Below are 16,243 nucleotides of genomic sequence, written 5' to 3'. Positions count from 1 at the left end.
TTCAGTTACTTGCTTTGCTACTCCAAAAATCCCAATACACCCATAGTTTCATAAAAAATGATCACACAAAGCCTGAGTACCCCAGTGGGTGTTCTGATGTATGTCTTCTAATATTCTTCTAGTAAGCAGTTTATTAAGTAATTGTCTTCCATCAGGAATTTTCCATTTCCCTGATTCATCTCGTTCACCTCCTATCTTGTTTAATTCTCTCTTCTCTGTTTCACTAAACTTTGGAATCTCCAGTTTTTCCTCACTTGGAGTTAATATTCGCATAACTCTTTCAGTTCCATTTTCTGCTGCAACCTTAGCTTCCTGATCTGCCAAATTATTTCATCACATTTCTGTGGTCACTCCCTTTTGGTGGCCCTTAATATCTACTATAGCTATCTCTTCAGGCAATTTAAGTGCCTCTAAAACCTCTAAGATGAGCCCCTCATGTATTAATCCTTTTCCCCTTGAATTAAGCAATCCTCTTTCTTCCCAAATTTTTCCAAAGGTATGTACCACTCCAAAGGCATCTCTCGAATCAGTATATATAGTTCCTTTCTTGTGTGCTAAATATTCCAGTGCCCTTTTTAAAGCCTATATTTCACAGGTTTGAGCTGACCAGTTTGAGGGGAATTTTCCTTTTTCAATAGTTTGCATGTTTTTTTCCATCAACTACTGCATACCCTGACATTCTTTTTCCTTGTAGACATCTGGAGGAACCATCCACATAGATTATTTCCCCTTCTGAAAGGGCTTGTTCCTCAAGATCTTCTCGAATTTTTGTTTGGTATTGGATAATTTCTAGACAATAATGTATTAGGTTTTCTGCTGGTTCTCCATATAAGAATTGAGCTGGATTTAAACCTCTATTTACTTCTAGTGTTAAGTCATCACTGTCTATCAAGATTGCTTCATATTTTAACATTCTAGAGTCTGTCAACCATTTTTCAGCCTTTTGATTTAACACATTTCGTACTGCATGAGGTGTGCACACAATTAGTTTACCTCCAAAAGTCAGTTTATGACTTTCTTCTACCAGGATTGCAGTAGCTGCTATAGCTTGAATACACACTGGCCAGCCGTGACTTACTGGATCCAACATCTTTGATAAATAAGCCACTGGTCTCTTTACTCCTCCCCACTCCTGAACCAGAACTCCATGAACTACCCCCTTTTCTACATTCACGTACAGATGAAAGGGTTTTGCTAGTGAAGGTAAGCTTAAAGCCAGTATTGAGGCCAGTTTTTACTTCAGTTTTCCTAGTTTATCATCATCTTCTTTGGTCCATTTTATATCATCTCCCTCTGTCAATTTTTCATACAAAAATTTTACTGCCTGTGTGTATCCCTCAATCCATGATCTGCAATATCCCAATAATCCGAGTAGTTTTCTAATTTCCCTCTTTGAAGAGGGAGGGGGAAGGGAGAGAATTCCTGCGATTCAGTCTGGGTTGAGCTTCCGACTACCCTTACTAATCAAGTGTCCAAGATATTTTACCTCTGATTTTACAAATTGCAGCTTCCCTTTTGATACCCTTAATCCTTTTCCCCCAAGAAAATTCAAAAGTTTTATAGTAGCCTCTCTAGCTTCAGTTTCCCCAGATAGTAAAAGATCATCCACATATTGGATAATTTGTATTCCAGGAGGAGTGGGGAAAGTTTGTAGTATTGTTTCTAAAGCTTGTCCGAATAAGTTTGGAGATTCAGTAAACCCCTGTGGTAATTTTGTCCATCTTAATTGCTGTTTTCTCCCAGTTTGTGGATCCTCCCATTCAAAGGCAAAGATATCTTGGCTCTCCTGGGCTAATTGGCAAGCCCAAAAGGCATCTTTAAGGTCCACTACACTAAACCACTGATGCTGGGGAGGGACTTTACTTAAAAGAGTATAAGGATTTGGTACCACTGGGTAGCAAGTCTGAGTTATTTTGTTAACTTCCCTTAAATCTTGTACAAGTCTATAATTCCCATCAGGCTTCTTTACTGGGAGGATAGGGGTATTATGAGGAGACATACAAGGTGCCAATGTCCCGTCCTTTATTAGCCCTTCTGAAATAGAGATTTTTTGAGTTCACTTGAATTAACAAAATAAAATAAAACATTTAAATTTTAGTTTGTAGAATTATGTGTTGAATTTTAACCTGTTACTTGAGAAACCTCTGCCATGGTACAAAGGGCATAAGAAAATGCAAACCTCTGAAGCTTCTTGCATAAAGGACAATGCCAGAGAAGACCAGGAGATGCAAAGAACCCAGATAAAGGGGCTCCTCTGTCTCCAAGCTTACCAAGACTGACAGACCTACTCAGATAGGCACCAAAGGACCAAAAGCGCATGCACAGAGGAGAAAAGTTCAAGAGTTCAAATAGGAGGAAGACCACAATCTTCAGCCTCAGAGACCACCAGAGACCACCCGCACGACCACCACCGCAAACCACGCATGCCCAGAAGGGCGGGGACCTATTTAGCATGAGATGCGAGGACAGGCGGGGCCAGGGGTTTAATATGCATGGAAAAGTTGTGCAATGTATTGCATATGGAACACCTTTGTGAATAAAGATGTGGATCAGACTGAGGCTCGGGGCACAAGTTTTTGGAGAACTATCTCACTTGTGCCGGGCGCTGGCATACATACCCACTTCATAACTATATCGAGTTTTGGAGTCTATTTATTTATTCCGCAAATCGCTTCACTTCTATTACTGGCTTTAAGCCTTCTCTTCTAAGGATATAGGATACTGACGTACACGTATGGGACAATTTTCTCTCTCAATTGTAAACATTATGGGGTCAATATTTAATCCCCCCCTATTTCCTTCACCAGCCCAAACTTTCTTGTTAATTTTTTCTTCATCCTCTTGGCCTAATTTTAAAACTCTAGCTGTCATCTTCCCATCTTCTGGGATAACCCCTATTCCTAATTTCACTTGTAAATCTCGTCCCAATAAGTTGCTACCTGCCCCTGGGACCAATAAAACATCCCCCATCCAAAATCTAGTTTCTCCCTCTATTACCACATTTTTAATGACAGGAACTGTGAAACTCTCTCCTTTTGTTCCTGTTACTTTTACAGTATCTTTGCTTACACTATAACCTTTTGGAATATTTAACAGACAGGTTCTTTTTGCCCCTGTGTCTACCACAAACTCCAATTCTTCTTCTTGGGGACCCACTTTTAAAGTTATCACAGGCTCCAGATGGTATTTGTCCCCTAAAAAATAGAGCCTCTGACATCCCTATTCTTACTCTGTGCTCATCTCTTTAAAAATTTTCAGATCTTTTACCCTCTTAGGTCAATCTCTCTTATAATGTCCTTTTCCCTTACAGTAAAAGCAGATATTCCTGGAAAGCTCCTGAGACTTGGTTTGTCTCAGGATTTTATTCTTTCCTGTTCCCCTGTCTCTACAACTGTCATATCTAGGAATAGTGCCTGTGTGTTTTTGATTTTTCTTGAAATTGTTTTCTCGCATGGTGACTTCCATAACTTTTGCTTTTACTTTAGCTTTTTCTTCATCTCTGCGGACATAAACTTTCTGGGCTTCCTTTAATAAATCCTCTAATGATTTATCATGCCAATCTTCAATTTTATTTCTAATTTTTTTTCTAATATCTGGCCAGGCATTAGTGACAAAGTTAATCCTTAACAAAGCTTTTCCCACACCAGTCTCAGGATCTATTCCGGAATATTGTTTTATATTTCTCCTAAGTCAGTCCAACCATTCAGTTGGAGTTTCTTCTTTCCCCTGCTGTGCCTCAAAAGCCTTTTTAGCATTTTGCCATCGAGGTGCTGTCCCTTATATTCCCTTGATTATTAAATTACGATACTCATTCATATGTTTTCTCCCCTCCTCATTATTTTGACCCAACTCAGGAGGTGCAGTTGCCATTCTCTCCTCTCCAGGAGGCCCCTGTGGATTTTCTTTATTCCAGGCTTTTATGCCTGCAATTCTGATCATTTCCCTTTCTTCTGGAGAAAATAGTATCTTTCTTATAGACTGCATTTCTTCCCAAGTATAAATGTTTGGACCTAAGAATTGGTCTAATTGCTCAGCAGTGCCTATGGGATCCTCCAAAATCCCTTTGATTTCCTTTTTAAAATTCCTGACCTCAGTAGAAGTCAAAGGAGCATTATCAAACCCAGTTCCACCCCCTCCCATCGGGACCTCTCTTAATGGAAATAGACCAATTTCTTTATCCCAGTCGTTTTCTATAGCTTTTTTTCCATATAGTGAGGAAGAGTCCAGAGAATGTTGCCTTCAAACTGAACTTCTTGTGTTCCTATAAGGGGCGACCGCCAGACAGAGTTTCTTTGAGCTGGACCTGTGGTTACTAGGGGAACGGAGCTCCGGGCAGGAAAGGGGGTGAGGCCGGGGTTCATGGGTGAGGCTCGGCAGGATGTTCGACCTTACCTTGGCAGGGAGACCAAGCTTCCTTTGCCTAGTATAATCAGGCAAGGGTGGCTTTGCTGGAATTCAAGTGTCAGGTATGGCAGGACGTTCGACCTTACCTCAGCAGGGAGACAGAGCTTCCTTTGCCTAGTAGAGTCAGGAAAGAGTAGCTTTGCCGGAGATTGAGTGTAAGGCTCGGCAGTTCACTCGACCTTACATCGGCAGGGAGACCAAGCTTCCCAAGCCTTGTAGAGTATGGAAACTGTGGCTTGGCCAGGCTTCGAATGTAAGTCTCGGTAGGACATTCGACCTTACCACGGCAGGGAGACCAAGCTTCCCAAGCCTAGTAAGAGACTCAGACTAGAGGGCTTGGCCGGAGTTCGAATTTCATGCTTAGAAAGACATTCGACCTTACCTTGGCAGGGAGACCAAGCTTCCCGAGCTTAGTAGGAGAGTCAGGCTGGTGGCCTCGGCCGGAATTCGAGGGTAAGGCTCGGCAGGACATTCGACCTTTCCTCGCCTGTGAGAATAATCTTCCCAAGCCTAGTAGAGTCAGTCAAGGAAGCATGGCCCAAGTTCGAGTGTAGGCTCGGCAGGATGCTGGACCTTACCTTGGCCGGCAGACAGAGCTTTCCAAGCCTAGTAGAGTCAGGCAAGGGGGCTTGGCCCGCGTTCGAGTGTAAGGCTCGGCAGGATATTCGGCCTTACCTTGGCAGGGAGACCAAGCTTCCCAAGCCTAGTAGAGTCAGGCAAGGTGGCTTGGCCGGAATTTGAGTATAAGGTTCGGCAGGACGTTCGACCTTACCTCAGCAGGGCTAACAATCTTCCCAAGCCTAGTAGAGTCAGGCAAGGAAGCTTGGCCAAAGTTTGAGTGTAAGGCTCGGCAGGATGTTCGACTTTACCACAGCAGGAAGCCCAAGCTGCCCAAGCCTAGTAGAGTCAGTCAAGGGGCCTTGGCCAAAGTTCGAGTGTAAGTCTTGGTAGGACCTTCGACCTTACCTCGGCAGGGAGACCAAGCTTCCCAAGCCTAGTAGAGTCAGGCAAGTTGGTTTGGCCGGACTTCGAGTGTAAGTCTCGGCAGGATGTTCGACCGTACCGCAGCAGGGAGACCAAGCTTTCCAAGACTAGTAAAGTCAGGCAAGGGGGCTCCGCCGGAGTTCGAGTGTAAAGCTCAGCCGGACGTTCAACCTTACCTCGGCGAGGTGACCAAGCTTCCCAATCATAGTAGAGCCAGGCAAGGGAGGGGGGCCAGACTTTGAGTGTAAGGCTCAGCAGGACATTCTACCTAGCCTGGCTGTGAGAACAATCTTCCCAAGCCTAGTAGAGCCAGGCAAGGAAGCTTCACCAAATTTCGATTGTAGCCTCGGCAGGATGTTGGACCTTACCTTGTCAGGGAGACCAAGCTTTCCAAGCCTAGTAGAGTCTGGCAAGGGGTGTGCTCCTAAGTTCGAGTTTAAGGCTCAGCAGGATGTTCGACCTTACCTCGGCAGGGAGACCAAGCTTCCTATGCCTAGTAGAGTCAGGCAAGGGGGATCTGCCTAAGTTCAAGTGTAAAGCTTGGCAGGACGTTCGACCTTACCTCGGCGAGGTGACCAAGCTTCCCAAGCCTAGTTGAGTCAGGCAAAAAGGCTTGGCCGGAGTTCGAGTGTAAGTCTCGGCAGGACGTTCGACCATACCGCAGCAGGGAGACCAAGCTTTCCATGACTAGTAGAGTCAGGCAAGGGTGGCTCTGCGGAAACTTGTGTGTAAGGCTCGGCAGGACGTTCGACCTTGCCTCGGCAGGGAGACCAAGATTCCCAAGCCTAGTAGACTCAGGCAAGGAAGCTTGGCCAAAGTTCAAGTGTAAGGCTTGGCAGGACGTTCGACCTTACCTCGGCGAGGTGACCAAGCTTTCCAAGCCTAGTAGAGTCAGGCAAAGGGGCTTGGCCGGAGTTCGAGTGTAAGCCTCGGCAGGACGTTCGACCTTACCGCAGCAGGAAAAACAATCTTCCCAAGCCTAGTAGAGTCAGGCAAGGGAGCGGGGCCAGAGTTTGAGTGTAAGGCTCGGCAGGACATTCGACCTAAACTCGGCTGTGAGAACAATCTTCCCAAGCCTAGTAGAGTAAGGCAAGGAAGATTCGCCAAATTTCGATTGTCGCCTCGGCAGGATGTTGGACCTTACCTTGGCAGTGAGACCAAGCTTTCTAAGTCCAGTAGAGTCATGCAAGGGGGGTCCATTAAGTTCGAGTTTAAGGCTCGGCAGGATGCTCGATATTACCTGGGCAGGGAGACCAAGCTTCTTCCGCCTAGTAGAGTCAGGCAAGGGGGGTCCGCCTAAGTTCGAGTTTAAGGCTTGGCAGGACGTTCGACCTTACCTCGGCGAGGAGACCAAGCTTCCCAAGCCTAGTTGAGTCAGGCAAAGGGGCTTGTCCGGAGGTCGAATGTAAGGCTCGGCAGGACCTTCGACCTTACATCGGCAGGGGGACCAAGCTTCCCAACCCGTGTAGTGTCAGGCAACTGTGGCTTGGCCGGAGTTCGAATGTAAGGCTCAGCAGGACATTCCACTTTTCCTCGGCAGGGAGACCAAGCTTCCCAAGCCTTGCAAGCAACTCAGACTAGAGGGCTTGGCCGGAGTTCGAGTGTAAGGCTTGGCAGGACATTCGACCGTGCCTCAGCAGGGAGACCAAGCTTCCTGACCCTGGAACAGTCAGGCCAGGGGGCTTGGTTGGAGATCCAGTGTAAGGCACGGCAGGACGTTCGACCTTACCTCGGCAAGAAGACAAAGCCGCCATAGCCGAGTAGAGTCAGGCAACTGTGCCTTGGCTGGACTTCGATTGTAAGGCTCAGCAGGACATTCAACCTTACCTCGGCAGGGAGACCAAGCTTCCCAACCTGTGTAGTGTCAGGCAACTGTGGCTTAGCCGGACTTCGATTGTAAGGCTCAGCAGGAAATTCAACCTTACCTCGGCACGGAGACCAAGCTTCCCAAGCCTAGTAAGAGACTCAGACTAGAGGGCTTGGCCGGAGTTCGAATGTAATGCTTAGCAGGACGTTCCACCTTTCCTCGGCAGGGAGACCAAGCTTCCCAAGCTTAGTAGGGGAGTCAGGCTCGTGGCCTCGGCCGGAGTTCGAGGGTAAGGCTCGGCAGGACATTCGAACTTACCTCGGCAGGGAGACCAGGCTTCCCAAGTCTCGTGGAGTCATGCAAGGCGGCTTGGCTAAAGTTCGAGCGTAAGGCTCGGCAGTACGTTCGACCTTACCTTGGCAGGGAGACCAACCTTCCCAAGCCTGGCAGAGTCAATCAAGGGGCCTTGGCCAAAGTTCGAGTGTATGTCTTGGTATGACCTTCCCCAGCCTAGTAGAGTCAGGCAAGGGAGCGGGGCCAGAGTTTGAGTGTAAGGCTCTGCAGGACATTCGACCTAACCTCGGCTGTGAGAACAATCTTCCCAAGCCTAGTAGAGTCAGGCAAGGAAGCTTCGCCGAATTTCGAATTTCGAGCCTGGCGAGAGGGTCAGGCAAGGAAGCTTGGCCAAAGTTCAAGTGTAAGGCTCAGCAGGACGTTCGGCCTTTCCTCGGCGAGGTGACCAGGTATCCCAAGCCTAGTAGAGTCAGGCAAGGTGGCTTGGCCAGAGTTTGAGTATAAGTCTCGGCAGGACGTTCGACCTTACCTCAACAAGGAGAACAATCTTCCCAAGCCTAGTAGAGTCAGGCAAGGGAGCGGGGCCAGAGTTTGAGTGTAAGGCTCGGCAGGACATTAGACCTAACCTCGGCTGTGAGAACAATCTTCCCAAGCCTAGTAGATTCAGGCAAGGAAGCTTCGCCAAATTTTGATTGTAGCCTCGGCAGGATGTTGGACCTTACCTTGTCAGGGAGACCAAGCTTTCCAAGCCTAGTAGAGTCTGGCAAGGGGGGGTCTGCCTAAGTCCGATTGTAAGGCTTGGCAGGACATTCGACCTTACCATGGCGAGGAGACCAAGCTTCCCAAGCCGAGTAGAGTCGGACAAAGGAGCTTGGCCGGAGTTCGACTTTAAGGCTCGGCAGGACGTTCGACCTTACCTCAGCAGGGTGACCAAGCTTCCCAACCCGTGTAGAGTCAGGCAACTGTGGCTTGGCCGGAGTTCGAATGTAAGGCGCAGCAGGACATTCGACCTTTTCTTGGCAGGGAGACCAAGCTTCCTGAGTCTCGTAGAGTCAGGCAAGGTGGCTTGGCCGAAGTTCGAGTACAAGGCTCGGCAGGATGTTCAACCTTACCTTGGCAGGGAGACCAAGCTTCCTTTGCCTAGTAGAGTCAGGCAAGAGTGGCTTTGCCGGAAGTGGAGTGTAAGGCTAGGCAGGATGTTCGACCTTACGCCGACAGGGAGACCAAGCTGCCCAAGCCTAGTTGAGCCAGTAAAGGGGGCTTGTCGAAAATTCGAGTGTAAGCCTCGGCAGGATGTTCGACCTTACCTCAGCAGCGAGAACAATGTTCCCAAGCCTAGTAGAGTCAGGCAAGGGGGCTTGGCCGGCGTTCGAGTTCAAGGCTCGGCAGGATATTCGACCTTACCTTAGGAGGGAGACCAAGCTTCCTTTGCCTAGTAGAGTCAGGCAAGTGGGGCTTTGCCGAAATTTGTGTGTAAGGCTCGGCAGGATATTCGGCCTTACCTCAGCAGGGAGACCAAGCTTCCCAAGCCTAGTAGAGTCAGGCAAGGGGGCTTGGCCGGAGTTCGAGTGTCAGGCTCGGCAGGACATTCAACCTGACCTCGTCTCTGAGAACAATCATCCCAAGCCTAGTAGAGTCAGGCAAGGGGGGTCCGCCTAAGTTCGATTTTAAGGCTCGGCAGGATGTTCGATCTTACCTTGGCAGGGAGATCAAGCTTCCTTTGCCTAGTAGATTCAGGCACGGGGGTTCAACTTAAGTCCGAGTGTAAGGCTTGGCAGGACGTTCGACCTTACCACAGCGAGGAGACCAAGCTTCCGAAGCCTAGTAGAGTCAGGCAAGGCGGCTTGGCCGGAATTCCAATGTAAGGCTCGTCAGGACGTTCGACCTTACATCGGCAGGGAGACCAAGCTTCCCAACCCGTGTAGAGTTAGGCAACTGTGGCTTGGCCGGATTTCGAAGGTAAGGCTCAGCAGGGCCTTCGACCTTACCTCCGCAGGGAGACTAAGTTTCCCAAGCCTAGCAAGAGACTATGACTCGAGGGCTTGGCCGGAGTTTGAGTGTAAGTCTCGGCAGGACATTCGAGCTTACCGCAGCAGGGAGACCAAGCTTTCCAAGCCCAGTAGAGTCTGGCAAGGAGGCTCCGCCGGAGTTCGCGTGTAAAGCTCAGCCGGATGTTCGACCTTAACTCAGCAGGGAGACCAAGCTTCCCAAGCCTAGTAGAGTCAGGCAAGGAAGCTTGTTCGGAGTTCGAGTGTAAGGCTCAGCCGGATGTTCGATCTTACCTCAGCAGGGAGATCAAGCTTCCTTTTCCTAGTAGAGTCAGGCAAGGGGGGTCCGCCTAAGTTCGAGTGTAAGGCTTGGCAGGACGTTCGACCTTTCCTCGGTGAGGAGGCCACGCTTCCCAAGTCTACCAAAGTCAGCCAAAGGGGCTTTGCCGTAGTTCATGTGTAAGGCTCAGCAGGATGTTCGACCTTACCGCGGCGAGGAGACCAAGCTTCCCAAGCCTTGTAGAGTCAGGCAAGGGGGCTTGGCCGGAGTTCGAGAGTAAGGCTAGGCAGGATGTTCGACCTTACCTCGGCAGGGAGACCAAGCGTCCCAAGCCTAGTAGAGTCAGGCAACTGTGGCTTTTCTGGAATTTGAGTGTAAGTCTCGGTAGGACCTTCGACCTTACCTCGGCTTGGAGACCAAGCTTCCCAAGCCTAGTAGAGTCAGGCAAGGAAGCTTTGTCAAAGTTCGAGTGTAGGCAAGGCAGGATGTTGTACCTTACCTTTGCAGGGAGACAAAGATTTCCAAGCCTAGTAGAGTCAGGCAAGGGGGTTCCGCCTAAGTTCGAGTGTAAGGCTTGGCAGGACATTCGACCTTACCCCGGCGAGGAGGCCAAGCTTCCCAAGACTACCAAAGTCCGCCAAAGGGGCTTTGCCGTAGTTCGAGTGTAAGGCTCAGCAGGACGTTCGACCTCACCTCGGCGAGGAGACCAAGCTTCCCAAGCCTAGTAGAGTCAGGCAAAGGGGCTTGGCCGGAGTTCAAGTGTAAGGCTCGGCAGGATTTTCGACCTTACCTTGGTAGGGAGACCACGCTTCACAAGCATAGTGGGAGGGTCAGGCAAGGGGGCTTGGCCGGAGTTCTAGTGTAAATCTTGGCAGGATGTTCGAACTTACCTCGGCAGGGAGACCAAGCTTCCCAAGCCTAGTAGAGTCAGGCAAGGGGGCTCCGCCGGAGTTTGAGTGTAAAGCTCGGCTGGACGTTTGACCTTACCTCTGCAGGGAGGCCAAGCTTCCCAAGCCTAGTTGGAGGGATCGGCAAGGGGGCTTGGCCGGAGTTCTAGTGTAAATCTTGGCAGGATGTTCGAACTTACCTTGGCAGGGAGACCAAGCTTCCCAAGCCTAGTAGAGTTAGGCAAGGTGGCTTGGCAGGAGCCCAAGTGAAAGTTTCGGCAGACTGTTCAACCTTACCTCCACAAGGAGACTAAGCTTCCCAAGCCTAGTAGGAGAGTCAGGCAAGTTGGTTTGGCTGGAGTTTGAGTGTAAGGCTCGGCAGGACGTTCGACCGTACCTCGGCAGGGAGACCAAGCTTCCCAAGCCTAGCAGAGTCAGTCAAGGGGGGTTGGCGAAAGTTCGAGTGTAAGTCTCGGCAGTTTGCTCGACCTTACCTCGGCAGGGAGACCAAGTTTCCCAAGACTTGTTGGGTTGGGCAAGTTGGTTCGCCGGAGTTTGAGTGTAAGGCTCGGCAGGACGTTCGACCTTATGTCGGCAGGGACACCAAGCTTCCCAAGCCTGGCAAGAGGGTCAGGCGAGGGGTCTTGGCCGGAGTCCTAGTGGAAGGCTCGGCAGGACATTCAACCTTACCTCGGCAGGGAGACCAAGCTTCCCAAGCCTAGTAAGAGACTCAGACTAGAGGTCTTGGCTGGAGTACGAATGCAATGCTTAGCAGGACGTTTGAACTTACCTCGGCAGGGAATCCGAGATTCCCGAGCTTAGTAGGAGAGTCAGGCTGGTGGCCTCAGCCGGGGTTCGGGGGTAAGGCTCGGCAGGACATTCGACCTAACCTCAGCTGCGAGAACAATCTTCCCAAGCCTAGTAGAGTCAGTCAAGGAAGCTTGGCCAAAGTTCGAATGTAGGCTCGGCAGGATGTTGGACCTTACCTTGGCAGGGAGACAGAGCTTCCTAAGTCTAGTCGAGTCAGGCGAGGGGGCTTGGCCGGCGTTCGAGTGTAAGGCTCGGCAGGACGGTCGACCTAACCTCGGCAGGGAGAATAAGTTTCACAAGCGTAATAGGAGAGTCAGACTATGGGGCTTGGCTGGAGTTCTAGTGTAAAGCTTGGCAGGATGTTTGACCTTACCTCGGCTGGGAGACTAATCTTTCTTTGCCTAGTAGCGTCAGGCAAGGGTGGCCTTGCCGGAATTTGAATGTAAGGTTTTGCAGGACGTTTGACCTTGCCTCAGCAGGGAAACCAAGCTTCCCAAACCGTGTAGAGTCAGGCAAGGTGGCTTGGCCGGAGTTCGAGTTTCAGGCTAGGCAGGATGTTCGACCTTACCTCTGCAGGGAGATCATGTTTCCCAAGGCTTGTAGGGTTAGGAAAGGTGGATTTGCTGGAGTTTGAGTGTAAGGCTCGGCAGGACATTCGACCTTACCTCGGCCGGGAGGCCAAGGTTCCCAAGCCTAGTAGAGTCAGGCAAGGGGGCTTGGCCGGAGTTCGAGTTTAAGGCTCGGTAGGATGTTCGACATTACACAGAATCACACAGAGTCACACAGAATAATGAGGTTGGAAGAGACCTCTAAGATCATGAAGTCCAACCTATGCCCTAACATCTCAACTAGACTATAGCACCAAGTGCCATGTCCAGTCTTTTTTTAAACGCATCCAGAGATGGTGATTCTACCACCTCACTGGGACGACAATTCCAGTGCTTTATTATTCTTTCAGTGAATTTTTTTTTTTTTCCTAATATCTAACCTATACCTTCCCTGACGTAGCTTGAGACTGTGTCCTCTTGTTCTGTCAGTGGCTGCCCGGTGGAAGAGACCAACCCCCCCCTGTCTACAACCTCCCTTCAGGAAGTTGTAGAGAGCAATAAGGTCACCTCTAAGCCTCCTCTTCTCCAGGCTAAACAACCCCAGTTCCTTCAAACGTTCCTCATAGGGCTTGTGTTCCAAGCCCCTCACCAGCCTCGTTGCCCTCCTCTGGACGCGCTCAAGCATCTCAATATCCTTCCTAAACTGTGGGGCCCAGAACTGGACACAGTACTCAAGATGTGGTCTCACCAGCACCGAGTACAGGGGGAGAATGACCTCCCTGCTCCTGCTGGTCACACAATTCCTAATGCAGGCCAGGATGCCGTTGGCCTTCTTAGCTACCAAGGCACACTGCTGGCTCATGTCCAACCGGCTGTCAACCAGCACCCCCAGGTCCCTTTCTGCCTGAACACTGTCCAGCCACACTGTCCCCAGCTTGTAACGCTGTAGGGGATTTTTGTGGCCAAAATGCAGAACTCGGCACTTAGACTTATTAAACTTCATACTGTTAGACTCTGCCCATGCATCCAACCGATCTAAGTCTCTCTGCAGAGCCCTCCTTCCTTCCAATAGATCAACACAAGCTCCCAGCTTAGTGTCGTCTGCAAATTTACTAATGAAGGACTCGATGCCCTCATCCATGTCATCTATAAAAATATTAAATAGAACTGGTCCCAGTACAGACCCCTGAGGGACACCACTGGTGACTGGCCGCCAGCTGGATGCAGCACCATTCACCACCATTCTCTGGGCCCGGCCATCCAGCCATTTCCTAACCCAGCGAAGAGTGCTCCTGTCTAAGCCATGGGCTGCCAGCTTTTCCAGGAGTATGCTGTGGGAGACAGTATCAAAGGCCTTGCTGAAGTCTAAATAGACAACATCCACAGCCTTTCCTGCATCTACCAGACGAGTTACCTGGTCATAGAAGGAGACCAGGTTGGTCAGACATGACCTACCCTTTGTAAACCCATGCTGACTGGGTCTGATACCCTGGCCATCTTGTAAGTGCTGTGTGATAGCACTCAGTATGAACTGTTCCATTATCTTACCTGGTACTGAGGTCAGGCTAACTGGCCTGTAATTACCAGGATCCTCCTTCCTACCTTTTTTGTAAATGGGTGTCACATTGGCCAGTTTCCAATCATCTGGAACCTCACCAGTGAGCCACGACTCCTGATAAATGATGGAGAGCGGCTTTGCAAGCTCATCTGCCAGTTCCCTCATCACCCTAGGGTGGATCCCATCTGGTCCCATTGATTTATAAATATCCAAGTGTCCTAGCAGTTCTCTGACTGCCTCCTCTTGGATAACAAGAGGACCATTCTGATCCCTGGCACCATCTACCAACCCCTGAGGACAGTTGTCTTGAGGACAAGCTGTCTTGCCACTAAAGACTGAGGCAAAGAAAGCATTAAGCATTTCCGCCTTTTCCTCATCTTTAGTTACTAGCTTGCCTGCTCCATCCAATAAGGAACTGAGGTTGGTTATACCCTTCCTTTTACCATTAATATATTTGTAAAAACTTTTTTTATTATTTTTAACAGAAGTTGCCAAGTTAAGTTCAAAGTGAGCTTTGGCCTCCCTAATTTTTTTTCTACATGCCCTAGCAGCTCCCTTAAATACTTCCTGAGAAATCAGTCCCTCCTTGAAAAGATGATACATCTTTTTTTTTTATTTCTAAGTTCCTTCAAAACCTCATTGCTCATCCAGACTGGACGTTTGCCTCGTCTACTCATCTTTCGGCACACAGGGACAGTCTGTTCTTGTGCCCTCAAGATCTCTGCTTTGAAGCACACCCATCTCTCCTGGACTCCTTTGTTTTTAAGGGCTGTTTCCCAAGGAATTCTCCGAATAAGTCTCTTAAATAGGCCAAAGTCTGCCCTCCGGAAGTCCAGTGTAGAGATCTTATTGATATTCCTCCTTATTTCACCAATTATCGAGAATTCTATAATTTCATGATCACTGTGCCCCAAGCGGCCTCCAACCTCCACATCACCTACCAGTCCATCTCTATTTGTGAACAGTAGGTCTAACATAGTTCCTCCCCTGGTGGGTTTGCCCACCAGTTGTGACAAAAAGTTATCCTCCACACATTCTAAAAACTTTCTAGATTGCTGTTTTTCTGCTGTATTAAGTTCCCAGCAGATGTCTGGTAGGTTGAAGTCACCTACAAGAACAAGGGCTGATGATCCTGAAACATTGTTCAGTTGTTTATAGAATAAGTTATCCACCTCTTCATCCTGGTTGGGTGGATGATAGCAGACTCCCAGTAGGATGTCAGCCTTGTTGGCCTTCCCCTTAATTTTTACCCATAGGGACTCAACTTCATCATCATTAGTCTCAATACCTGTGACATCCAAAACCCCCCTAATATAAAGGGCCACCCCTCCACCTCTTCTCCCTTTTCTGTCTCTTCTGAAGAGCTTGTAGCCATCCAGTGCAGTGCTCCAACTATGTGAGTCATCCCACCACGTTTCTGTGATGGCAACTACATCATAGTTCTGCTGATGCACCATGGCCTCCAGCTCTTCTTGTTTGTTACCCATGCTGCGTGCATTGGTGTACATGCATCTCAGTTGGGCTACTGATTTCTCCCCTAACACAGTCTTACCACCCTTGGGCCTGCTTCCAGACAGCCCAGCTGCATCCCCTTCCCCCTTCAAACCTAGTTTAAAGCCCTCTCAATAAGGTCTGCCAGTTCATGAGCTAAAAACCTCCTGCCCTTAACAGAGAGATGTATCCCATCTGATTCCAGTAGAGCAGGTGCCATAAAGGTTGCTCCATGATCAAAGAATCCAAAATTTTGCCGATAGCACCAACCCTTGAGCCATTTGTTAATGATATGAGTTTTCCTATTCCTTTCATTATTTTTCTCTGCCACCAATGGGACTGAGCAGAACACTACCTGTACACCTGTCCTATCAACCACTTGACCCAGTGCCCTAAACTCCCTTTTAATCACCTTGACACTCCTCTTTTCAATCTCATCACTGCCAGCCTGGAGTATCAGCAGTGGGTAATAATCAGAGGACCGAATCAGCCTAGGAAGTCTCTCAGTGATGTTTCGTACCTGGGACCCAGGGAGGCAGCAGACCTCCCTGTGGGATGGGTCAGGTCGACATACGGGGCCCTCTGTCCCCCTCAGAAGGGAATCACCTACTACGATTACCCTTCTTTTTTTCTTGACATTAGAGGTGGTAATCGATTTTTTAGATGAGTCATAATTGGGAGGCTCACTGGGTAGATAATTTTCTTCTAAATCATCCGTCTGGCTGTCTAGATCCAGGGCCTCATACCTATTCTGAAGTGGCACCTGGCTAGGGGATGGGGGGCAGGAGGGATTTTTGTTATTACCACCCCTAGCAGGGACCCATTTCCACTCCCCTTCATCTACCAGGTGCCCCTCTATTGCCGGAGAATGAGAGACATATGAGCCCTCTGACTCCTGGTGGGCCTCCCTTAAAGATGTAAGGGCTGAACTCCACCAGTCTATTTCCCTTTCACTATCCCTGATACTCCTTAATCTTTCAACTTCCTCCCTAAGCTCGGCCACTAGCGAAAGGAGGTCATTCACTTGTTCACACTGTAGGCAGCCTCTCGGATGACCCTCTAGTGCTGAGGTGACTCCAGGAAGGTGGAGAAGGCCTTCACTGGCCTGCACTGACGAAGGAAGACACAGCAGCCGCAGTATTCAGTCTCTGGATGATTTATTTCAAGTTATCAGGAAGCTTGTCTCTTTGGC

At 49.1% G+C, this 16,243-nt stretch overlaps 1 protein-coding gene and 1 long non-coding RNA gene across 2 annotated transcripts in view; one reads left to right on the top strand and one right to left on the bottom strand.

The window, feature by feature from the left end:
• Positions 1 to 16,243, bottom strand: part of LOC137465558 (splicing regulatory glutamine/lysine-rich protein 1-like) — a 448,710-nt gene that overhangs the window by 140,665 nt on the left and 291,802 nt on the right. The gene's annotated exons all lie outside the window — the stretch shown is intronic.
• On the top strand, positions 12,242 to 15,230 carry LOC137465588 (uncharacterized). The gene is made up of 2 exons (XR_010994711.1): positions 12,242 to 13,980; positions 14,184 to 15,230. It is a non-coding gene; the product is annotated as an uncharacterized lncRNA (long non-coding RNA).

Source organism: Anomalospiza imberbis (genome assembly GCF_031753505.1).
Source record: "Anomalospiza imberbis isolate Cuckoo-Finch-1a 21T00152 chromosome W unlocalized genomic scaffold, ASM3175350v1 scaffold_31, whole genome shotgun sequence".
NCBI classification, from domain to species: domain Eukaryota; kingdom Metazoa; phylum Chordata; class Aves; order Passeriformes; family Viduidae; genus Anomalospiza; species Anomalospiza imberbis.
The sequence above is the reverse complement of the archived record's forward strand: the minus strand, read 5'-3'. Positions and strand labels throughout refer to the sequence as shown.